Below are 10,648 nucleotides of genomic sequence, written 5' to 3'. Positions count from 1 at the left end.
AGAAAGGCAATGCCAAAAAATGCTCAAACTACAGCACAATTGCACTCATCTCACACGCTGGTAAAGTAATGCTCAAAATTCTCCAAGCCAGGCTTTAGTAATACGTGAACTGTGAACTTCCTGATGTTCAAGCTTATTTTAGAAAAGGCAGAGGAACCAGAGATCAAATGGCCAACATCCACTGGATCATCAAAAAAGTGAGAGTTCCAGAAAAACATCTATTTCTGCTTTATTGACTATGCCAAAGCCTTTGACTGTGTGGATCACAATAAACTGGAAAATTCTGAAAGAGATGGGAATACCAGACCACCTGACTTGCCTCTTGAGAAACCTATATGCAGGTCAGGAAGCAACAGTTAGAACTGGACATGGAACAACAGACTGGTTCCAAATAGGAAAAGGAGTACGTCAAGGCTGTATATTGTCACCCTGCTTATTTAACTTCTATGCAGAGTACATCATGAGAGACGCTTGACTGGAAGAAGCACAAGCTGGAATCAAGATTGCCGGGAGAAATATCAATAACCTCAGATATGCAGATGACACCACCCTTATGGCAGAAAGTGAAGAGGAACTCAAAAGCCTCTTGATGAAAGTGAAAGAGGAGAGTGAAAAAGTTGGCTTAAAGCTCAACATTCAGAAAACGAAGATCATGGCAGCTGGTCCCATCATTTCATGGCAAATAAATGGGGAAACAGTGGAAACAGTATCAGACTTTATTTTTGGGGCTCCAAAATCACCACAGATGGTGATTGCAGTCATGAAATTAAAAGACACTTACTCTTTGGAAGGAAAGTTATGACCAACCTAGATAGCATATTGAAAAGCAGAGACATTACTTTGCCAACAAAGGTCTGTCTAGTCAAGGCTATGGTTTTTCCAGTGGTCATGTATGGATATGAGAGTTGGACTGTGAAGAAAGTTGAGCACTGAAGAATTGATGCTTTTGAACTGTGGTGTTGGAGAAGACTCTTGCGAGTCCCTTGGACTGCAAGGAGATCCAGCCAGTCCATCATAAAGGAGACCAGTCCTGGGTGTTCATTAGAAGGACTGATGCTAAAGCTGAAACTCCAGTACTTTAGGCACCTCATGCGAAGAGTTGAGTCATTGGAAAAGACCCTGATGCTGAGAGGGATTGGGGGCAGGAGGAGAAGGCGATGACAGAGGATGAAATGGCTGGATGGCATCACTGACTCGATGGACGTGAGTTTGAGGGAACTCCGGGAGTTGGTGATGGACATGGGGGCCTGGCGTGCTGCAATTCATGGGGTCGCAAAGAGTCGGACAAAATTGAGTGACTGAAGTGAACCAAACTGAACTGATACAAATGGGGCAACAAATGGTCCAGCACAAAACTGAAAGCCTCTGTTTTTTTAAACAATTTTTAAATTGAGAGTATAGTTGATTAATAATATTACATAAGTTTCAGGTATACAGCATAGTGATTCAGTTATATGTATATAATAAACATAGATTCTTTTTCCTATTCCTTTCATTAGGATTTATTACAGGATACTCAATATAATTCCTTGTTCTATAAAACAGGAACTTCTTCCTGTTTAGTTAATATATAGTAGATTATATCTGCTAATCCCAAACTCTTAATTTATTCCTCCCTCTCCTTTCCCTTTTAGTAACCAAATGTTTGTTTTCTGTGTCTGAGTCTCTTTCAGCTTTGGAAATAAGTTCATTTGTTTCTCTTTTTTCTTTCAGATTTCAAATATAAGTGATACCAAATGATATTTATTTTTCTCCATCTGGCTCATTTAGTATGATAATTTCAAGGCCCATCCTTGTTGCTGCAAATGGCATTATTTCATTCTTTCTTATGGCCGAGTAGTGCTCCATTGTATATATATACATATATATCATGTCTTCTTTATCCATTCATATGTTGATGGACATTTAGGTTGCTTCCTTGTCTGGGCTATTGTAAATAGTACTGTAGTGAACATAGAAGTACATGTATGTTTTCAAATTATGGTTTTCTCTGGATATATGTCTGGGAGTAGGGAAAGCAGGATCATATAATGACTCTATTTTTAATTCTTTTAAGGTACCTTCCTACTGTTCTCCAGAGTGGCTGCATCAATTTACATTCCCACCAGCAGTATAGGAGTCCTTTTTCTCCAGAGCCTCTTTTTTCGGCATGCTTTTGCTTCTGCTATGTTGCACACACAAGAGAGCTTCCTTCTACTGTAGCTTGCACAGGGAAAGTGAGTTCGGCTAAACTGGAGGACAGGATCAAGTATTCATGCTTTGGCGGGAAAAGGAACAATACTGGGACAGGTGGAAGAGAAATTCACAGCGAAACAAAGAGCAAAAGCCACACACACCTGGATTCTTGTGTGACAGAGAGGTGGAACAGGCTTCCTCTGGGTTCCCAGGGTCATGGTTTGAACACAAGCTATTTAACGTGGGCTACTTATCCACCCTCTTGGTTCACCAGGATGACTGGAAAGAGGACTGAAACAAAGCAAACGACAGGCCAGTCCTCGCTCACTTCCGCAGTGGTGGGCGCGATGCAGTCTACCAGTGGTTTCAGCTGCACTCTTCCCTGGACCACACACAGGAACTAACCTGAGCAAGACAGAGTGAAGCAAAGAAATGAAGTAACTAGTTTTATTTTTGTGTAGCACTGAGTTGTCTTTCTTGCTGGAGAAACAGATATTCCCCATTCTGAAAAAATCCAATATATAAATATACAATCATTCAGAGCACGTGATTTGCTTTACAAAGTGATTCATAGCAGGTTCCCATTCAATAACCAGTGGATAAATAACCAGAGAAGTTTATCGGATGCCTATAAGTAAGGCAGGGGGTATTTGATAAGCTTTTCCTACAAATCAAAAATGAAGGTTATCCTATAGGCTCTACCCAAATTTGATATTTAATAATCAACTAAATATTCAACTCAGTAGTAGTATAAGTTTAATAATATTTAATAAATTGACTTAATATTAACTTAATAGTATTGATATTAAATTAGACTTTCCAGTATATGGTCTTTCTTAGCATGATTTTTTCTAGAGAATCAAAAAAAGCATTGTTTGTGAAGGAAAACACCTGGAAAATGAATCTCCAGAGCCTAGTGTTTGTGATTCTGTTTAATTTTTAAACATGCATTCAGAACACCATTGACACTTTTTTCCTTCTTCTTCTTTCCTGCTCTCATGATTGATTATAGATTAGGAGAATTACCAGTCTAAGAATTTAAAATTCCATTTCTCCATTTCTGAACTGTTTCTATCCTACAATACATATGATGGATCTTGGTCATAGTCCATATATTTTTCTATTAATTCCAACACCACCTCCTTGGAGAAACCTCTAATTCCATCCCTTATGGGAAGGATAACCTTGAATCCAGGTTCACTGAAGCTGACATCCAAGTTGATTCTAATGGGACATTGCAAACAAGAACAAAGTGTTTTTATTTTGGAGAACAGCAGCTTAGTGGCCAAAAGAAACAGACCCACATTCTGTTTTCCTGAAGTGTCTTCACCCATTGTGATCTATTCATTCCCTCATCTTTACAATACTTTGCTCAACTGTTACTATTATAGGTAGGGTGTTTTAACCACACTACTTGAAATAACTTTCCCTAGTATTTCCTATCTTACAGACTTATCTCTTTGTCATCATTCAGTATACTCTGTATTTATTAAATTGTTCTGCTTATCTTTTTTCACCTTCATTAAAAGGTGCTTTCCACAAAGACAGATTTTCATCTGTTTACTTCTCTGCTATTTCCTTGGCCCCAGGAGAGTACGTATTAATAGCTTGTAATAGGCGCTCAACACATGGAGAATATAAATAAATGAAAATCGCCATTATTCCTCTTTTTATACCTGAAAGAAAAAGAGCAGCGCTTGGAAAGGACAAATAATTTGCCAGTAGTATGGTTAGGGAAAGGTGAAGCAACTCTGAAGCCCCAGTCTGTCTGCTTTCAAGCACAGACCTCACTGATTACACTACATTGTTTTACAAGCATTTCTCTGACTATAATCATTCTACTTGATAGATGGGCATTTTGTTTGTTTGTAAATAAGATCCATTCTTTGGGCTTTTGGTTCTCTATCGTTTCCTTATTAGTGGCCTAACTGACAAAACCAGCTGTGTTCTAGGTTCATATATTGTGGGGGGAAAAAAAAAACTATTTTGTGGGTTTTTTTCATGTTAGGTTCACAAAGTGCAAGCCAAATACATTTTGCATTATTTTGGAAACCCTTGCATAATCCATAGGGAAACAAAATACAAATGTTCTGGTTATTTTACATGGGGTTTCAATAATATCTGATGACTAGCAAGTCCGTAGGGCTTTCTAAAAAATAAGCAATGGGAAGTTGGGCTGAGTTAAGAGAAAAAGAGTTGCAGCCCCTCCCCCACAATGCTCAATCACAACAAGCTGCCTAATAAAACTTCTATGAAAAATTTTAAAAAATGGTGACTCCTTTTAGAAATCTAATAAACATTAAAATCTTTTAAAATAAAAAGATCTAAATCTATAAAGCAAACTACTATCCCACCTAACCATGGGCAGGGGAGGCGGGGTATCTTTCTTGGAAGACAGTCATTAGCCCCTCTTCATCCTGCTCATATCTCCAAAGTTCCTCAAGAGCCAGTCTTGATATGAAATAAAAAAATGCCAAGTGCCTAGCATCTTCATTTCTTGAGTCAAGGAGCTCACCTCTGACACATTTTTGAAACCACAAGATCCATCTCATGTCCTATTACAATAAAAAGACCCTGTGAAATATTTTCGAATTTTCTTTCTTATGGCTTCTTAGATATACCCATCTTTAAAAGCGGATATTTAATTTCCAAATACATGAAGTATCTTTTATATGAATTTCTCATTTTGATATTAACTTCTCATTTAAATGCTTTCTTCTCTGCAATCACCCTCCGTGTTTTTTCAGTCTTCTAACTTTAATGACACTTTTAATGTCTAAGTCAAAGATCTCTCTTGGTAAATGTCACATTGCACTTGAAAATATGTGGGTTATTTTCAAATAGCTTTTGATATTGATTGCTAACATAATTTCACAGTGATAAGAGAACAGACTCTGTATAATTTCAATGCCTTCAGACCATGAAATGTTTGCACCTTGTTTTATGGCCCTAGATATATTCCAGTGTCTCCTAGTTTATACTCTATAGGAACTTGAATAGAATTTATATCCTACTGTTGTGTGAAAATTGCATAAACCTTAATTATGTTGAATTGGTTCACAATGCTTTCAAGTCTACTATATCCTTCTATTTTTCTGTATGTTCATTCTATTAATTTTTGAGAGTTTGATACTGAAACTACCACTAAAAATCTTAATTTATTGATTTAAAAAAATAATTGCAATATATAGTGAAACTATATGTAACTTTGTTCTATATTTTTCAAGTGTTACCTTTTAAATGTGTTATTATACTTTTGTAATTTAAAAAATAAACAAGAACAAGAAAAAAAGGCCCTGTGAAGACTCAGAAATTTTGACAAGGACATCTTTTTTGTTGGTTCCGTTTCAAAGGGTGACATGCACTTTCAGACTTATGTTCTTATTCTTGTTAATGTAGCTCTAGAGGGTCAATGTATCTGCAAGGTTACTTACTAGATTGAAAATTAAAATTGAAATTAAAAATTTTTAAATTCAAACTGGAACAAATAAACATATTTCTAGTAATATATGACAATTTATCCAGTTCTAAGTCTTTAGTGGTTGGATGTTTAATCAATCTAAACGTGACATATCCACTTTGACAACTACCTCAAGAACCACTATCTCTAAGAAACTAACATAAAAATTGCAGTGTGTAGGTGTATGGTTTTAAATTTTGATAAATCTGAGATGTCAGTTTATTAAAGTAGCTTCGTAAGTTAGCCATGACCATGCCATCGGTGGTATAGGGGGAAAAGGAAGAGGCTGAAATAAATAAAACAGCCATGTTGGAATCAGAGTTCTTTCAAACCCAGGTTTTAAAATTGAGGTTAATAATAGTTATTCTTAAGGATTGTTGCAACCATTTGTGAATAATTACTGTGATTTTTTTCTGAAAAAATTTCTGAAAATAAGCTATGAGGTGTTGTTTAAAAACAGAAAAGTTGAAATTTTTGAGTTGATGTTTTATGGTGAAGAGTGACACCCTGGTATTTTTTTCTGTAGAGGATGATTATTTAAATATATAATTGCAGCTAATGTGAAATTTATCCGGCAACTCAGTCACTACATTTTATGGGTGAGGACATTTGCTACCCATATATGATCTGTATTGAGAATCTGTGGTATTACTAAATAAACATATTATAGGTAAATTACTTGGTATATTTTAATTGCTAAAGTCATTGTCTTCATAAAATAGTTTATATTTTTACTATTTTGTATTTACCACTTAGGGAAAAAACTACTTATCAGAGAAGTGCATCATCTGTGAAGCTGAAAAGAAAAAGCAAGAAGCTATAAATGATACTTTCAATCTCTGATAATAGAAAGTATCTATGTTCACTATAGATACTTTCCTCTACAAATTCAGCCTCAACTAAGATAACATATTTTCTAGGCTTTTATACTAAAATTAGCAATTTTAATGTTTTATTTTCTATTTTAGACCCAGAGATGTATCAATAAATTGGGCTTTCTAGAAGGAACAGGTATATATTGAAAGGTTGATTGACTCAGATACATGAATTTACTACTGAGAACTCTAACCATAATTTCATTTCAGTTCAATGCACATTTTCTACACAAGGCCCTGGGCTATGTGCTTGTGGTAGAATTCTAAATATAAACTTCATGGATCCTGGATGAGTTTATTGAATTACAGGAGAGATACTCCAACCAAGAAAAAATTCAAAATAAGCTTCAAAATATAATTGCTTTCAGAAACAGTGGGGACATAGTTTAGCACAGACTAATCCTTTAAAAATCATGGAAGAAGTAGATATATTTTAAACCTCATTTTCTTTCATATCATATATATATATACACATATATGTATATATATACACATACATATATATCCATATATATGGAAAGACAAAGGGTGGATTAACAGTCTTCCCCAGGTAATGAAAATGATGGAAACTTTCATATCTTCTTCAACTGCTCTGTGTTAAACCCTTATTGATCATCTATTAAGTAAAATAAAAGAGATCAGTGGGATTATTGTGAAGGGCAGGGAGCTTTGAGAATCAAGAATGGAACTCGTATGTCATATATCAGTTCAGTTCAGTTGCTCAGTCATGTCCGACTCTTTGTGACCCCATGAATTGCAGCACGCCAGGCCTCCCTGTCCATCACCAACTCCCGGAGTTCATCCAAACTCATGTGCATCAAGGTGGTGATGCCATCCAGCCATCTCATCCTCTGTCGTCCCCTTATCCTCCTGCCCCCAATCCCTCCCAGCATCAGGGTCTTTTCCAATGAGTCAACTCTTCACATGAGGTGGCCAAAGTATTGGAGGTTCAGCTAGAGCATCAGTCCTTCCAATGAACACCCAGGACTTGTCTCCTTTAGGATGGACTGGTTGGATCTCCTTGCAGTCCAAGGGACTCTCAAGAGTCTTCTCCAACACCCACAGTTCAAAAGCATCAATTCTTCGGCACTCAGCTTTCTTCACAGTCCAACTCTCACATCCATACATGACCACAGGAAAAACCATAGCCTTGACTAGACGGACCTTTGTTGGCAAAGTAATGTCTCTGCTTTTGAATATACTATCTAGGTTGGTCATAACTGTCCTTCCAAGGAGTAAGCGTCTTTTAATTTCATGGCTGCAATCACCATCTGATTTTGGAGCCCCCAAAAATAAAGTCTGACACTGTTTCCACTGTTTCCCCATCTATTTCCCATGAAGTGATGGGACCAGATGCCATGATCTTCATTTTCTGAATGTTGAGCTTTAAGCCAACTTTTTCACTCTCCGCTTTTACTTTCATCAAGAGGCTTCTTAGTTCCTCTTCACTTTCTGCCATAAGGATGGTGTCATCTGCATATCTGAAGTTATTGATATTTCTCCCGGCAATCTTGATTCCAGCTTTTGCTTCTTCCAGCCCAGTGTTTCTCATGATATACTCTGCATAGAAGTTAAATAAGCAGGGTGACAATATACAGCCTTGACGTACTCCTTTTCCTATTTGGAACCAGTCTGTTGTTGTATGTCCAGCTCTAACTGTTGCTTCCTGACCTACATATAGGTTTCTCAAGAGGTAGGTTAGGTGGTCTGGTATTCCCATCTCTTTCAGAATTTTCCACAGTTTATTGTGATACACACAGTCATGTGATCCATATGTCATGTATATGCTGCCTTAAAAATTGTTTTTTCAATATGATGAAAAATGAAACACTGAAATATGATAAGGTTTTTTTGTTTTTTGTTTTTTTCCTAATCAAGGTTCTTTCTAAATCCAGAATCAGTCAGTTACTGTAAGCATCCCACTGTGGTTAGCTGTGAATAACCTTCACAGTAAAATCTCAGGAATTGACAAAGTTTAGGCAACTAATACATGATCCAGCCCTCCTGGCTTTGTCTCCCATTTGGATCTATTCACCTTTTTCAAAGTCACTCATCATGAAACTGTCAAAAAGCCCAGTCCTCTCAAATTCCCAGTGTTTACTATAAACACAGGAAGTTCATAGTTCTCAGCAGTAAGCCTCCCATGGTCTTCTGTGGGATGAATTCTGCAATTTCGCAAACAACCCAAGTGAAAAATACTTGAAGGAACATGCATACTGATGAATATCTTACTGATTCAGGCGCCATTAACTTAGAATCTGGAGGCATTCAAACATTCTATGTGACATGAATCTTTTTATCTGCCTGTGAAGAAAAATCTGATAAGCAAATCTGTAGTGCAAATGAGAGTTCTCATGAGATATCTGACATACAAGAAGTGACCTACTGTTTTCAAGTCCGTTTCCAACAACTGTGTTGTTAATTGGTGTTTTGTTATTTTAAGATAATTGTCATGACATGCTAGGTGGTTATTATCTGTGAGTAATCTGAAAGCTTTTGAAAGGCAAAACAATGAGAGTATTTATTGCTCCATATCATACTGATATTAACTTGTAGAGCATCAAATCTTAGTCAAAATACCACAAGTGGAAGCCGGAGGGGCCAAAAGGTAGGGCAATGGTTGGGGAAGATCTTCCCCTAGACAATCAAGAGCCTGAAAATAAATTTATTTGTTTAACTCACTTTCTGTCTGAATTTCTGTGGTTTGCATTAAGGTAGAGGTCATAGAGACTTCTTCTGAAAGAGAAAAAGACATATAAATGCTATGAGCTACATGCATGCCTTCATATATGTTATTTTACTTATAATCCTCCAAAAAATGCATGAAGTATGTTCAGTTAGTGCCACAAAACATTTGTTAAGCAAACATCCCAAGGTTGAATAACTAGTAAGTGAGGAAACCCATCTATGAATCCCCTCTGTGGTCTCCAAAAATTGTATGCTTTCTACACTCCATCATCAACAACCCACTCCAGTATTCTTGCCAGGATAATCCCGTGGACAGAGGAGCCTGGCAGGCTACGGTCCATGGGGTCGCAAAGGGTTACACACAACACAGAGTGTTACGCACGCATGCAGTAGCAGCACACTGCATCCAGGATCCTGTTATTCACCTAATAGGAGCAGCTAGGCAATGATTCTTCATTCAGTCCTTCGGTAAAACACTTAGCACATTTTAACATAGTGATTTGTGTATCCATTTCCTGCACTAAAATACAACTTCTTTACGGGCCACAGACCTTGTCTTCTTCTAGTCGATAGCTAGAGAAATCAGCACATATCTTGTCCCCTAGTATTGTTAGAGTTTTGTCTAAATTAATATATTCAGAATTAGAGGAACTAACCCAGAAGCCAGTCTTCTAGGAGTGATGTAGTACAGGAAAATGGGTTATATTTTGTCCCGTTTAGTTAATTAAAAGAGCAAACTCTATGGACAGTATTTAATGCTGCTGATACTTCTTGTATTCATGAGAAGATGCCCTTTGAATCTGACACACAGTGTGACAGGAAGAATTCCAGAAGTAGTTCCCCAGAAATGGCTTAATCCCTGGAACACATTAAATGTAAGATATCTTTTTGGTTACTATGTTATATTATACAGCAGAGTCAACCTTATGATGAAAGCAAGCCTAATCTGATCTCATGAGACACTTTATCAACTGATTTTTTTTTTTTTTAATTCAGCTGCACCAGGTCGTAGTGTGGCATGTGGGCTCTCGGTTGCAACATGCAGGATCGAGTTCCCTGACCAGGGATCAGACCCATGCCCATGCACCGGGATCATGGGGTCTTAACCACAGGACCACTAGGGAAGTCCCAACAGGAATCACTGTAAAAGCAGAGTTTTCTCTGGCCAGTGGTAGAAAGAGGAAGTCACAGAGATTCAAAGCTTGAGAAGCATCTGACTCATTGTTTCTGGTGTGAAGATGGAGGGAATCACTGGAGAAGAAATGTGAGGGCTTTAACAAGCTGAGAGAGGCCCCTAGCAGAAGCTGGTAAGGAAACTGAATTCTGTCAACAGTAGGAGTGACTTGGAAGAGGACCCCAAACCCCAGATATGGTGCAGTCAGCAAACACCCTGGCATCAGCTTTGTGAGATCCCAAGCAGATAACCCTACAGAACTCTGAGCTGATAAAT

Source organism: Bos grunniens, chromosome 14, assembly GCF_055505025.1.
Source record: "Bos grunniens cultivar Pamir isolate PY7600 chromosome 14, Bosgru_T2T1.0, whole genome shotgun sequence".
NCBI classification, from domain to species: domain Eukaryota; kingdom Metazoa; phylum Chordata; class Mammalia; order Artiodactyla; family Bovidae; genus Bos; species Bos grunniens.
This window is presented reverse-complemented; position numbering follows the sequence as displayed.